Source organism: Heterocephalus glaber, unplaced genomic scaffold, assembly GCF_053883595.1.
Source record: "Heterocephalus glaber isolate CG9 unplaced genomic scaffold, H.glaber_assembly_v1.0 deba00001610, whole genome shotgun sequence".
NCBI classification, from domain to species: domain Eukaryota; kingdom Metazoa; phylum Chordata; class Mammalia; order Rodentia; family Bathyergidae; genus Heterocephalus; species Heterocephalus glaber.
In genome coordinates this window covers 37,906,483-37,921,701 of record NW_028258381.1, presented here as the reverse complement: position 1 = coordinate 37,921,701, position 15,219 = coordinate 37,906,483, and the positions used below count along the sequence as shown (strand labels likewise).

At 44.0% G+C, this 15,219-nt stretch overlaps 1 pseudogene; it reads right to left on the bottom strand.

Moving 5' to 3' along the window:
* Nucleotides 1-10,743: 10,743 nt before the first annotated feature.
* Nucleotides 10,744-14,392, bottom strand: LOC147822705 (mitochondrial fission factor pseudogene; annotated as a pseudogene).
* Nucleotides 14,393-15,219: the final 827 nt, after the last annotated feature.

The following is a 15,219-nucleotide window of genomic DNA, read 5'->3' as shown; positions in this document are numbered from 1 at the left end:
AATTTTAATATCTGTTTATGTGAGATTAAACCCTAGGGTGGTATGCTAGACCAAACCAGCATGCATATTGAATGCCTTTTGCAGGTGAGAAAGGCCAACTCATAATCCCAGCCCTCAGGATTCTGAGGCAGGAGGGACTAGTGTTTGAGGTCAGCATGGGCTGCATAGCACGACCACACGGTCTCAAAAAAAAAAAAAAAAAAAAAAAAGCCAGCAAACCAGTGCACTGAGAAAATGCTGGTGGACCCATAGCTTCACCAGTGCGGGACATCAATGATCATTTTAATCTTGTTCATTTAAGAGAGGTGAATGGCTTGCTTTTCTATTTTTTTTTGACACATAAATTAGATATTTATAAAACTTACGATCTTTGCCTAGGTATTTCTATAGCTGCCCACATAAAATCTCCTACCTGGTCTGAGTTAGCCTCTCTCAGATGTTGCTCTCCCTGTTGCTGTGTTCTTGTCCTATGCTTCCCCTCCAGTCCCTCCCATGACTGAAGGGGCCTTGAGTCAGACAAAATGAGCTTACATTTCCTTCTGCTCATTTCTTTGTTATCTCAGCAAAATCCCTGATCTCCCCAAGGAGAGTGAGTACTGGCACGGGACTCCACTGTAGCCAGACCAGGAGAATGGCTTCATACCCAAGCCCACTAAAACATTCTCACCCTCAGCTGGGTGTCATGGCCCAGGCCTGTGATCCCAGCACTCTGGGAAGCTGAGCTTGCAAGTTTAAGCCTGCCTGGGCTTGCTTAGCAAGACTCTGTCTCAAAAAAAAAAAAAAAAAAAAAATTGAGATGGTAATTCAGTGACACATTTTATGTAATGTTTCCTAGTACCCATTTGCACACTCAAACATAATGCTTACCTTTATTGTGTTACTTATGCCTCTCAATTATTTCATCTTTCAAATAAAACTGAAAAATCATGATGGGCAGAGTGAAAGCCACAGCTTGAATATCTCTATCCTGCAGCTCTTCCAGCCCACCTCTGAGTGGGGCGTCTCTCTCAACCAAGGAAAAGCCAACCTCAGACCACCCCACAGTTGAAGGAAGCTTGCTAGACAGAAGTAAAACACCAAAGTACACAGAAAAAAGGGACAAGAAACAGATAAATTCAAGAAGCAGAATTCTAGATATTTAAAAATTAGTATCTTTCACTGTTCATGGAGACATTCTTTATATAAAAAACTAGATGTTGGGAAAAAAGAATATCAGAACAAGAAAAAAACTTGAAAGTTAAATATACTGGCTCAAAAGAAAGATTAGGAGGTAAAATTTATCTCTTAAAATTTGGGGGGGGGGCAGGTGTTTTAGCTCAGTGGTGCTGTGCCTGCCTTGAAAGCACAAGGTCCTGAGTTCAATCCCCATACCAGAAAAAGAGAAAACATAGAGAGGGGGAAAGGCAGAAATAATGACATGGAAGATCAATACAACAATCTCCACACTCAGCTCGCAGGAATTCCAGGAGGAAAGAAAAAAACTGTAGGTTAACAGAAGTAATAGAAGAGTGTTCCCCAGCATTTCACGACAAAGGATTGCAGGATGAAAGGGCCCATCAAGGGCTGAGCAGGATAGAGGTGGAGTTGTCTGTCTAGATGGAATCCCTTGAAAATCCAGAACATACACTAAATTGGCAAGAACAATATACAGAACCCTTTGTACCCATCACCTATCTTTATGAATTGACAGTTTAGCTGGATCCCAGCACTCTGGGAGGCTGAGGTAGGAGTTCAAGGCCAGCCTGAGCAACTTAGTGAGACACTGTCTCAATATAGAAAAAAAAAAAAGGCTGAGGATGTATCTCAGTGTGAAGGTCCTGGGTTCAATCCTCACTACTGGAAAAAAAGAAAAAGAAAAAGGAATGGGCACCTTGTGGCCAAATTTACTTCATGTATATCCCACTTACCCTTCCAGGCCCTCTGTTATTCTGAGGCAAATTCTAGACATCATATCATATATCATTTTGGTTTTGTTAGTGTTTGGGTTTTGTCCTCTCTCCCCCATCCATCAGTCCCTGGAGGCCTCCATGGTGATCAAGCAATGTGGTCACAGTGCTCCTGAATGCTGCTCCATGATGATACCAGCCCAGGGAAGCAGGTAGTGCCCAGCAGGCTGTAGTTCCCATTGGGAAGCTGGCCCTCAGGCCCCAAGCCACCTCCTGAAGCCTGCAGCTCTAGAAACCTCAGTGTCTGACCATGTTGAGCGGTGCCTCTTCCCAGCTGTCCCAAGTGAGTCTGCTTTGGGTCCTTTTCCCACCAGGAGCCCTTTTGCCACCCAGAACTTAGCTCCAGCCACTGCAGCTCACGCCCAGACCTAGAGCCTGTGAGGCCTCAGTTCTGACCTCTCCCACTGCTTCTGCTCAGCTTTGGTGTCCCAAGATGTTTGCTTTACTGTTAGAGTCTGGCTCTGTCTTGTAATTACTTAAACTTTTACCTTCCACTGCTATGTGGCCGAAGCAGTGCTGAATACAACCTTGGTATGCTTTCTTCCCCAGCCTATTTTATTTATTTAGAGACAAAGTCTTGCTAAGTCAGTAAATTGCCCAGGCTGAGCTGGAACTTGCAGTCCTGCCCCAGCCTTCAGAGTGTTGGGATTATAGATGTACACCACCATGCTCAGCTTATGTATCATTTTAATTACTTTTCCTTTGCCCTTCTTGAATGTCCGCCTCATACCCATCTTCCTTCTGTTTATCTAGAAGAATCCACATTGCTGGGGGAACTGATGCAACCAACCATATTTTCACAGCTTCCCTTGCAGTTACAGCCAATTCAATGTAAGGAGAGAGAAAAAATGGTTATATGGGTCTTCACTAGGTGGTTTGCCTTTATGTTCTTTGAGTCTTTTCTTTTACATGGAATGCACATGAGATGGCTAGAAGTAGAAGTCAGCAGCCATCTTTATAAAATGAAGGAACCACAAAGATGTGCTAAGAATGGCTATGCATAAAAATAACAGAATCTGAGTCCCTAGGACTTGGTTAGACCTTTGTATAACTGATGATCTCCAGACTTCTCTTCCTTACTTTGTTAAGCCATTGAGGTCACATCCTTTATTAGTAGCCAAAGCCAACTCCTAACTGATATCCCCAGCCACCCAAAGGAAGGCCAGGAGGCCCTGAGGCCATGGATTAGTGCAGGATCATTGGCCATAAACTTAGGCAAATCACCCAGCTAACAGGAGTTTTCTAGTGTGGATCATGCTCACCTGTTCTAGAGTACCCACAGTGTCATGCTGGGCTGCTGAAGATGCACATGAGGAGGCAGTGACACAGTGACTGGGGGTTGCTCCTCTAGGCAGTCATTCTCCTGAATTAGGCTGGAGTTTTGGATGCAAAAAGAAAACCTAATCCAGGCTAATTTAGACAGAAAAGCAAGTCCAGGGGAGGAGTTGGGGCAGCTCACACAGTCAGTGCCATCTTCCAAACAGAGCCAAATCCAAGGTGGGCTGGGCAGTGGGGACATAGCAACAGTCCTGGCCAAAGAACTGCCCTGTTGGGAGGACCACTGGCTGTGCTCAGCTGATGCCCAATGATGTGCCTGCTGCTGGATGCCAGCTGCCGCTGTCAGGACCCTTTCTCTGCTGACCCCCTGCACTGGTGTCTTTTCCTTGAGATTCCAAGTCCCAGGCACAAGCATCTGTTTGGCTCAGCCTAGGATGTGGGCACATTTCCAGCTACCAGGAGGTGGGGAGTTCCTGGTTCTTTTGACTTCTAGAGTGGGACAAGGACATTGCCTTTCACCAGCACCTACAGCAAAGGGACCCTGGAGAGTCAAACGCCGTGAGTAACATCCACGCTACCTGGGTTGCAACTGATGGATCTGGGGTGGGTTTGACGTGGAGTCCTTCACCTGGCAGCATGAGCTACTGCCCTTTTCCAGTCACACAAGACTGGATTAGGAGAAGAGCACGCAGAGATGGGATGGTCTGGGTGGATGTCTTAGTCACTTTTCTCATCACAGGGACAAAATACCCAACACCCAAAAGTGGAAGGAGGAGAGGTTTATTTTGGCTCACAGTTTGTAGAGGTTTCAGTCCATAGTCAGCTGGTTCCAAGGCAGTGGGGGAGGGCAGAGGGGTGTGGCAGAGGAGAAGCAGCTCGTGGCCCAGCAGCAGGAAGCAGAGATCTAGAGGGGAAGAGAAGGAGATCAACCCTTCCAGGCCACGCCCCAGTGACGGGCCACCTCCAACCAGGCTTCATCTCCCAGCATCACATTTAGCTATAAACTCATCAGTGGACTGATCCACCAATGAGTATCATGTCCTCATGATCCAGTCACCTCCACATACCCTGACCTAGAAGCACATGAGGTTTTGGGTGACCTTTCTTATTCTCCATCACTCAGGCTTTCCCCTGAAGCTCCCAGGGAAGTCTATTTCTTTGACCCTTGTTCTCTGGTGTCCTTGGCAACTCTTCCTGGTTCTTGCATCTTGAAACTTGGCTGCTCTGGTTGGATCCAGGCTTGGTCTCCAGGTTGGTGCTATATTAAGAGGTGTTGGAACCTTTAGGAAGTGATTTAATCTCTGGAAGGAGCCCTGGGTGGGGCTGGGGGCTCTGGTCCCAGCCTCTTTCTCGTTGCTTCCTGGCCATGAGGTAAGCTGTTGGGTCCAGCACATGTGCCCCATCATTCATGTCCAGTACCCCCACCAGAAGCCTAACAGTCACGAATCTTCCTGACCCTGGGCTGGAACCTCTCAAACCATGAGCCAGAATACCTCTACTCCTCTTTCTTTGTGGTTCTGGGCCTTTGCACTGACCTGGATCCTCAGCCCCTTTTAAATTTGAGACAAGGGGTTGCCAAGTTGCTAGCTTGCCCAGACTAGGGTCAAATTTGCAGTCTTTCTCTCTCAGTCTCCTGGAGTGCTATGTGTACCACCATGCCTGCTAACTTTCTTCTCTTATAAGTTAACTATCTCAGGTATTTTGCTACAGTGACAGAAAGCTATCCTATGACTCTTTAAACCGTGAAATACACATGGACTTGGCTGTAGCACTCATCCTTTCAAGGGTTGCCTTCCAGGTGAGCAGCTGGGCCTCAGAGGGCCAAGTGTGGCCTCAGTGCAGTTCACGGGAAAATCATCACTCCAGAGGGCACAGCTGCCAAGGTGCTGAATCTCATGTCCTGAGTTCTTTCCAGGTGGAGGTAGCAACGTGCAGGACAGGTGATCACAGTGTGGGCCTGGTTTGTTTCCACTTGTCATGCCCGTCCATGGAGCTGCTGGCTGGCCACTGGACAGACTGCAAAAAATCCCGTCTCCTGCCTGAGCTGCCAGCACAGTGTTTGAAGGCCCAGGGACATCTCTCTTCTTCCTTTTCTCCCAAATTGTACATGATGCTTCTAACTGGTTGAGCCTAACTGGAAGCCAAGGCCCTAGTAACAGGGAATCTGGAAAACACAGGATGTAGCTTCCCAGCCTCGGCAGCTCAGTAGGAGACTCTGGAGACTATCAGGAAGGGGTTTGTGCCCCTGCCTTTAAACAGTTAACTCCACATGTCCAGGCATGGTCCACACGTCTGTAATCTCAGCACTCTGGGAGGCTGAGGCAGAGGGATTGCAAGTTTGAGCCCAGCTTAGGCAACTTAGTGACTTAGAGAAACTGTATCTCAAAAAATAAAAAAGGCTGGGGATGTAGCTCAGTGCAAAGACTATAGGTTGAAACCCCAGAACCAAAAAATGAAAAAAAAAATCCACAGGTATCCACGGTTATACCCACAGGAGATGGGGTTACTGACACCAGGAATTGTGTGTGTGGTTGCCTGGTCCCCAGTGTTGAACCAAGTCAGTCAGGTGCAAACCACAGGTGAACCAACCTGCTGGTGACCAGCAAATGCTGTGATTTCTGTAACAGCAGGCGGCAACTGGATGGTTCCAGAGCTGTCCTTCCCAGGAATCATCTCAGCATCTGCGACTTGCTGCTTCTCTTCTAGGAGTGTTGTCTACCACTGAGGGGACCACAGAGCAGGACAGAACCAGAGCACATCTGTCCTTCTCATCCTAGACAACATTAGCTACTTTAGCAGGGGTTTTGAATGTCCTGGACTCTTGCAGTACAATAACCCACAGATGCTTTTTAAAAAATTAACGGGGGCTGAGGATTTAGCTCAGTGGTTTTGCCGCCTGCTGCGCAAGCGCAAGGACCTGAGTTCGATCCCCAGTACCAAAAAAAAAGAAAGAAAAAATTAAGGTAGTATTTATAGGACATAAAATTAATCATCTAAAACTGTATAGTACAGCACATTTAGTACCCTCACAATGTTATACAGTCACTACCTCCACCTAGCTCCAACTCTGTTTTTATTTTAAGACAGTTCTTTTTTTTTTTTTTGGTACCAGGGATCGAACTTGGGACCTTCCGCTTTCGAGGCAGGCAGCGGAACCACTGAGCTAAATCCCCAGCCTGACATTTCTTCATAAGATACTAAGTTGTCCAAGTTGGGCTTATACTTGTGATCCTCCTACTTCAGCCTGCCAGTATGCTGGGATTACAGGAGTGTGCCACCATGCCTGACTATATGATTTTACATTTAAATCATGATCCAATAAAATTCCACACATTGTCTTTAATCCATATCTTTTAATTCTCTTTTACTGCATAACAATATTTTTGTATATCCTTTTATTGGTACATTTTAGGTGTACAACATAATGACATTCATCATTGGAAATTTGCACCTTTACATAATCTAGGTTCTTATTTTTCCCCATTCCCCTGCCCTCCCTTCAACCCCTCCATCCCTGCCCATTTACAAAGACTTTGTTTCCATTTTTCCATTTTCTCATATTGATTCCATTCCCCTCTTTCCTCTCCCCTACCCCTCATAACAGTATTTACCAGCCCTTCCTTGCTTTTACTTTTTTTGCTCTCAATTTTTTTTTTGGTACCAGGGATCAAACTTGGGACCTTGCACTTGCGAGGCAGGCGGCGGAACCACTGAGCTAAATCGCTTTTACTTTTATCCTTGCTTTTACTTTTCTGTAGCACTTACTTGTTAAAATGTGGATCATTTGTCCTGTAGAATTCTCTACATTGTTGAATCGGTTGAGTGCTGGCTTGTGAATTTTTTTAAAAATTGTATTTCTTTAGTCCCCTTGTTTATAACAGGTGGGCAGACTGACACTACCGCCTGCACTTTCTGACCAATCTTCACGTCAATGAAGTTAGGACAAAGTGTTTGTGTCTCTAATTAGAAGCAGACAGAACCATCTGTAAAATGTTCTTGCCAAGCCATTCCATTTAAACCTGAGCAAGCTCATAGGTCTAACTGCATTTTGACAAGAAATATGGGGGAGGAAGTAGCAGCATTTTGGAAGATACCTAGCAAAATAAAATAAATAAATAAAAATGGATACAAACTCTGATCTCCAAACCCTCTTCTTGGAATTTACCCACTAGAAATAAGAGCACAAATAGGAAGGATAATTAATATGTACCATAAATGCTTAGGGTCTTTTTTTTCCTTTTTGTTACCGGGGATTGAACTTGGGACTTTGTACTTTCGAGGCAGATAGCAGAACCACTGAGCTAAATCTCAGCCCAATGCTTAGTGTCTTTATTCAGGGAATCATTGCAACAGCTCTCTTATCCCAGCTTTCCTGATGAGGAAAAGGCCCACAGAGATCAGGCACCTCGGCATGTCACACACTAGGAAGGGACCCAAGACCTGGGCTCAAGCTGCATGACTGATTGCCTCTGTGTATTTGCCTTTGCAAATCTGCCTTTTGTAGCTTTAGGAAAAAAATCAAAACAAGTTAGGTATGGTGGCATATGACTGCAGCCTCAGTTACTGGGGAGGCTGAAGCAGGAGGATCAAAAGCTCAAGGGCATTAGCAAGATCCTGTCTCAAAATTTAGAAAGGACTGGGCTGTAGCTTAGTGGTAGGGTGCTTGCCTAGTGGGCATGAGCCCTGGGTTCAATGCCCAGAATCTCTCTCTCTCTCTCTCTCTCTCTCTCTCTCTCTCTCTCTCTCTCTCTCACACACACACACACACACACACACACACACACACACACACACACATACACTCACTCACCTGAATTCTGTTTCCATGATACAGGTGAATAAATTATACACATCTGTGCTATGGAGCATTTTCCACCTACTAGGGTGAGCTCCACTTGCATGTACACCAGTATAGGAAGACGTCCACGACACACTGTGGATGGAAGTAAGGTTGCACAGGAATGTGTGCAACCTAATTTTTGAGAAAGAAAATACCAAGGCCATGCATGGAATCCTGAGCACTGGCTTCCTGTCTGAGGGCTCTGCCAAGCATTCCCTCCCTTAATCTTCACACCTCCCAGGAAACTGTAAGGAAACTGAGGCACTGAGGACCATCCCAAGGCCTCACAGATCTGGCATTTAGGTCTCCAGTCACACCTGGAGAGTTGGAGGTTTGATTGGAGGCACCCTGATTTTGGGGTCCCGGCCCTCACCTCCTCAGCAGAAGTCTCTCTGATCTCCAAGAACACCCCGTGCAAATGCCCACAGATCTACTTCCGCCTCCCCCGCCTGATGGCATTTGGCCACGTTAGTCAATGACCTTCATCTCGCAGTGGCAGGAGGTTTCAGACCTCAGACTTCTATGACTTTGAGGACTGAATGCAGCCTTCCACCATGTGCAAGTCCAGCCCTGTGAGTCCTGAGCTGGTAGCTGCTTTCTCGGCCCATCAAGTCATCCTTTGTGGGTAACAGCACTGAAGTCTGTGCCGATGAAGGGCCCTGACCAAGGTGATGCACAGCTTGGACCACGCTGCCCCAGGGTAGAATCTCCTTTGCAAATATGAGTCGTTCCCCACTGGGGATTGAACCCAGGGCCTTCGTCAGAGTTACATTCCCAGTGTTTTTTATTTAAGTTTTTATTTTGAGAGAGGGTCCTTCTCAGTTTCTAAGTTGCCCAGACTGGGCTTGAACTTGTGCTTAAGCTTTCCCAGAAAGCTGAGATCACAGGCCTGTGCCGCCACATCCTGACCATTTTTAGAGCAGAACTACTATATATGTGCTGCTGCCTTAAACCTTGACATTTACTTCATGGGTAAGGACTATCTTCTCCCTGTGAAAAATGTAAATGTTTGCATATAAATCTAAAGTCTTAGTAAGGCAACATAGGTCCCCTCCTCTGGGGAAATCCCTTTCTAATTAACCATGCAGCCTTCCAGAACTTACACCCACGTACAGTCGCTATAGAGGAAATATGAGAGCTGCCACATTCCCATGGGATGGTGGATTACACAGACTGGAAATAATGCTAATAAAATGAACAGTAAGTTCCCAAATGGAAAAATACAATTTTTAAAAAATGGCCAGAAATCAGGATATCAAACCACTGCAAGGTGGTGTTCTTCTTTAGGGAATATACCACATTCAGAACTTGCACACTGCTCTGTATTGTTGTGTTTGTGGGTTTTTGAAATGTTCACTTTTTTAAGAAAACACTTATGTGTATTTATTCTTTAGAGCACACATGCAACTTTTACCAAAATTGAGTCCTATCTTACATCTTTGAGTGTAAGCTTCAATTTTTATTCCAAATTAGATTGTGAACATTTTAATGGGTACGTTAGTTTAGGCTACTTTATCATTTCAAAATCTCTTTCTTTCCTTATTTATTTATTTATTTATTTATTTATAATTTGTGTACTGGAGATTTAACTCAGGCAGGGCCTTTGCACTGAGCACCTCCCCAGCTCTTTTTTATGCTTTGCTTTGGGACAGGGTCTCACTAAGTTGCCCACCCTGGCCTCAAGCTTGTAGTCCTCCTTCCTCAGCCTTGCAGAGTGCTGGGATCATAGGCCTGCACCACCGTGTCTGGGTCATCATTTACTTTATGTATTTACTTGGTTAGAAATTTAATTGTCTAAATATAAGTTGCTTCCATTTCTTTCCTGTTACCAAATTGTGAAGAAGATTCATATATACACATCTTCAGACAATCATTTCATTAATATCCAATTGCTAGGCTAAAGACTATTTTTATTGTTGATACAGGATAGCTTCCAGAAGGGAAATTAATATTTCTTTCAGTCTGTACTTATCCTGAATATTACAATGTTTTATTCTTTTAAAATTTTATGTTCAAAAAGTTATCTAGTGTATATTTTTAGATAAATTGCTGAATTGTTAGGAATTATTTTAATTTAATCTGTGCAGTTGATCATGAAATACTAGGTGCTTCGATATCTTAAATCTGGTACCAGACCATAACTTCAAAGTATTAATGTTGAAAGGTGGCGCAAAAATATCTATTAACAGGACTGCTTAATAGTGATGGGAAACAGAACTAAACACTTTTTCTTTTATAGATATCTTTCTAAATCCATTCTTTGTTTGTTTTGATTTGTTTTTGGGTACTGGGGATCGAACTCAGGTCCTTGCGCTTGCTCAGCAGGCAACGAAACCCATTCTAAACCCATTCTTGATGCATTCTCTGTCCCTTTCAGAGGATTAGTTGTTGCAGACTGATGAGGAAAAAAGATTAATTTCCTAAAAAAAATACACAAAGTAGACTCTAGTTACAAACTTGTAAAAGAATTTTATGTAAGGTGTTACTGCAGAACTAGTTTAGAGAGGTTACAACAGAATATACCTTAACTTCTACAAACATAGATCCTTTTCTCTACTTCTGGAAAAATAATTTTTTTTTTTAGGGCATGGACTATAAAATGTCATATAATGCAAAGACAGAAACAAAGAAATTCCAGCAGTTGAGACAATATATTTGAGTGCTGAGGTTCCCTCTAGTGACAAAGCCCGAGCTAGCTAGCTATTAAGCAGCCAGAATGCAACAGTAATTGGATACATGACCATTTCTCTTTCGGCACATTCTTTGTTTTCCTCTTGTAGATGTTGTAGATGTCTATTTAGTTTGATTATTTGTCACCTTAATGAAGCTGCATCTACAAGTCACGTCATCTGACATCCCTTCAACTGTTGCATCTGCCTTTGAGATGCCATACCTGACACCGTCACGATGAGGATTAGAAGTGGCAGCAGCAGACCCACCACACAGCACAGGTATAGAACCACTTCTGACCAGCGGTCCATTTTGGTGAACACCATTTCCACTCAGATTCCTCTCTTTGTAGCTGATAGTTGCATGGATCTGTTTACCATTTTGAGGAGGTCTTTCTAAGTGCAGGAAATCTAGAGTCTCTCACTTAGTTTAAGTACATGAGGTGCTGTTTTTTAGTGCCAGAGGTTTTATTTATTTATTTTTGCTTAAATTCTTTTATTGGTACATTTTAGGTTTACAGTACATTTACATTTGTGTGCTTGTGCCTGAACATGATGTATCTTGGTTCTTATTTTTTCCCCATTCCCTGTGCTCCCCCCTTCCCTATTTACAAAAACTGTTTCCATTTTTTCCATTTCTCATAATTTTTCCTTTCCCTTCTTTCCTTTCCCCTTCCCCTCCCCCTTCCCCTACCCCTTTGGACCTTTTCTTCCTATTTCAAATGATCAATTACTCATTTTAATCCTTATTTGCACTTTCAGTTTCTCACATTAGAGAAACTATTCGGTATTTACACCTGTGTGTCCTATTTATTTCACTTATGAGTATGGCCTCAATGTGCATCCATTTATAGTGCCAGAGGTTTTAAAGGAATTGAGAGAATAAGGTCAAGATCTGCTGGTCTTGAAAATGAAATGTCTCCATTATTTCCTGCTACCACAATCCTCTCTGGAACTTGTACCATCACACTAGCATTTGGAGCTCCTTGAAATCCTTGTTCCAGGTCAGCATTTGGTGGTGCTACTTTTAACTTTCCCAGGACCCTCACTGGCTAACACCTTCGGTGTGTTCTGCTTCACCCTGAATCTGACTATTTTCTGCCTTCAGCAGCAGTGGGTGAAGGAGATGCTACCACACTAACCAAATGCATACCAAGTACTGCTTGCTACCTATCTGCTTCCGTGCTTCATATTAAATCTGTAACTTGCTTCACTGTGCAGGGGCTGCGCTTGGAGCTACTTTTGTCCGCTGGGCCCTCTGGAGAGTCCTCCACCCACTGGCTCCTCAGGGGAGCAGCTCTCAGAGGTAGGCACTGTTGGGGCCTACCTAGTGCATAGCCTGTATTAGCTGCAACTCGCTCTCTCATATACTTACTGTTCAGTTTGTCTTTTATTGATCCCTTTTCATTTCTCTATTGAGTAGAGAATGGCGAAGCTGACCTTTGCATTGATTTATAAGGACTATTTATAAATTAAGACCAGAAAGCCTTCATTTTTCATGTGTGTTACAGAAATTTTTTCTTAGTTGTTGCTAAACTTTGTTCCCATTTTAAACCAGGAAGGGAAAGGTTTGATTTTCTAAAATAAAAGCAGTCAGTTCTTAGCTTAATGAGTTCTCACTTTGTTATTTTCCCCAATCCATAGGTTTTATTATTATTATTATAGTTTTGGTACCAGGAATCAAACTTGGGTCCTTGTGCTTGTGAGGCAGGCGGCAGAATCACTGAGCTAAATCCCCAGGCTTCCATAGGTTTTATATTCTAAAATCCACTTATGTTTAAGAGTTTACTTTTGAGTTTTAAAATCTGGATTCAAGATAAAATTTTATTCACTCTGATGGTGAGCTAAAGATTTAACCTTAACTATATCTGAGCGCTCACTAGTTGACCAAACATAATAGATGGAAAATTTTATTTCCCACCAGTCCCAAGGGTCCCTTTATTGTTTGTTACGCTATTACTTTGTCCCAGAACTCTGTCCAACGACTCGGAATCTTTAATTTTTTCCCCCGTTTTAAAAAATTTGTTTGTTTGGGGGGCCGGGGATTTAGCTCAGTGGTTCTGGGGAGAAAAAAATTTGTTTGTTTGGTACCAAGAATCGAACTTGGGACCTTGAGCTTGCAAGGCAGGCCGCAGAACCACTGAGCTAAATTCCTGGCCCCCTTTTTTTTAAACGGTGAAAACATCAGAAAGATGCGTACCTAACGGTCAACACAGTCCCGCCTGTGCGTTTTGATTTACCTTCAATTTTCATGTATTGGTTCTTAAAAATTGCCCCCCTCCCTTTTATTTTTTTATTCACATTTTGAAAAACTGCTTTGGAGCCAGGTGCAGTGCCACACACCTGTAATCCCAGCACTCTGAGAGGCTAAGGCAGGAGGATCTCAAGTTCAAACCCAACTTGGGCAATTTAGTGAGATCGTCTCAAAATACAAGGCGGGGGGGGAGTGGGGGGGTGGCGGGGCGGCTGGGATGTAGCTCAGAGCAAAAGCCCTGGGTTCAATCCCCAGCACAACATTAACAAAGAAATTTTTTGGCTGGGATAATTTGGTTACATTTTTCATTAGTTTAGGAGTAGGATGGAGGAGGTGTGGGGCAGAGGAATGGTAGGGATGGCGAGATATGAAGGAAAGATGAGCTGCTGTGCATGGGGGTGACGTGGGAGGTAAAGTGAAGCCGACGCTTTGAAGGGAGAAGCCAGAAAGGTGAAGGGGAGGAGCAAGACCGCAAAAACCCCGCCCTTATGGGCGGAGGCTCACGAGGTCCGTGGTGGGGCCTCGGGTCATGGGCGGGGCCTCCTGGGGTCCGCGCGGGCTCTGTGCGCGGGTGCGCGCACGTCTGTCGGCAGGTCAAGGAGGTGCCGTCTCCCTAGCTCTGCTTCTCAGTCTCTCCAGATACTGGGCAGCTTTTAAGCCGGTCCAGCCCATGTCTGACCCTAGAGATACGCTGGTTTCGGTCTTTCCTGTCCTTACAGGGTACAGAACCCAGGGATGTTACAGGTTGTCTGTTTTTGTCTTTTGAAAGAAGGTGGGGAATGAGGAGGTCCTCAGATGGGAAGTGTCCAGGATCAGTAAGTTGTGAATAGAAGTCAGACTTCCTGTAAGGGTGTCCATACAATCAAATTGGAACAACTTTTTAATTAAAAGGTGCTTTTGAGAAACTGTAGTCAAATTAGGAGAAGTAGGGTTTATGTTTTCGAGACCAGATCTCACTGTTTTCCCCAGGCTGATCTCAAACTCCTGGGCTCAAGGAATCCTCCTGCCTCATCCTCCCAAGCAGGCTGTAGTAGGGACTTCAGGGATGGGCCACTGCACCTGGCTCAAAAGATAGTGGTTCTTTTTGTTTGTTTGTTTTTGGGTTTTTTGCATATATGTTTGAAGCATCTATGCTGCTTTCCAAAGCTCTGTGTAGATTCTTTCCCTCTGGGGATTACATCATTGGTACTAAAAAAGATGTACAAAAATGTTAACCTCCCTCCATCAGTTTTTATGAAGGCGATGTACTTCATCTTCTGAGATGCGGTTCTTTGTGTGATCACTTCTGTTCTGAATGTTTCTGTGTTCATGAGAGGGGGATAGACATTGGAAAAGCAATAGGAAAGATTATATTCTAGTCCATTGTGTGAAGTCTCACTTCTTCCCTACCACCTGCATGATACATCCCGATAAAGCTGAAAGTAACTCCTTGCAAGAGACCCCCATGGCTGTCTCCCGGCCACACCTTACTAGGGCACTGGACTTTGTTGGGCAGTCGAATCATATTCACCCTTTCTTTTTCTTTTTATGGTACTGGGGACCCAATCCAGGGCCTTTGCACTGAGCTACATGTCCAGCCCTTTTTATTTTTTATTTTTGTTGCAGAATTCCAAGAGGCAGGAGAGACCAATGGGTATCAGGAGGATTTATTTCAGGTTTTAGGTGAACAACTCAACAGACTCCTGTCCAAAGGAAGAGTGATAAAGAGAAGTCCCAGTTTTTATACATTTGGTCAGAGGGGGGTGCTCTTTCTAGTGAAGTAGCAAGTGAGTTTACCGGAACAGGGCAAGGGCAGACAGTTTTGTAATTTAGCCTTGTAAGACAACAGTGTCTTATGAATCATATGAGAACAGGGTTTCATAAAGTTTGGTTACAGGACATAGTTGTCAATTTTATCTGTACCAGAAAAAGGAGTTACAGCTACAAGGAGAGGGGGTTGATCCATAGGAGGAACTGTCCAAAGCTGGGAAGAACTTGTTTTTCTTTAGTTGGCTTCATTTTGAGGTAGGGTCTTGCTAAGTCACTAAGTTGCTGAGGCTGGGCTTGAACTTATGCTTGTGATCTGTGCTGTTGAGCATTTTTTCATGTTCTTATTGGCTATTTGTTTATCTTCTTTGGAGAAATACAAAGATTTTGGAGAAATCCCTATTTAAATCTTTTGCCCATTTTTCAATCAGGTCATCATTTTGTTGTTGAATTTTAGGAGCTCTCTGTATATTCTGGATATTAATT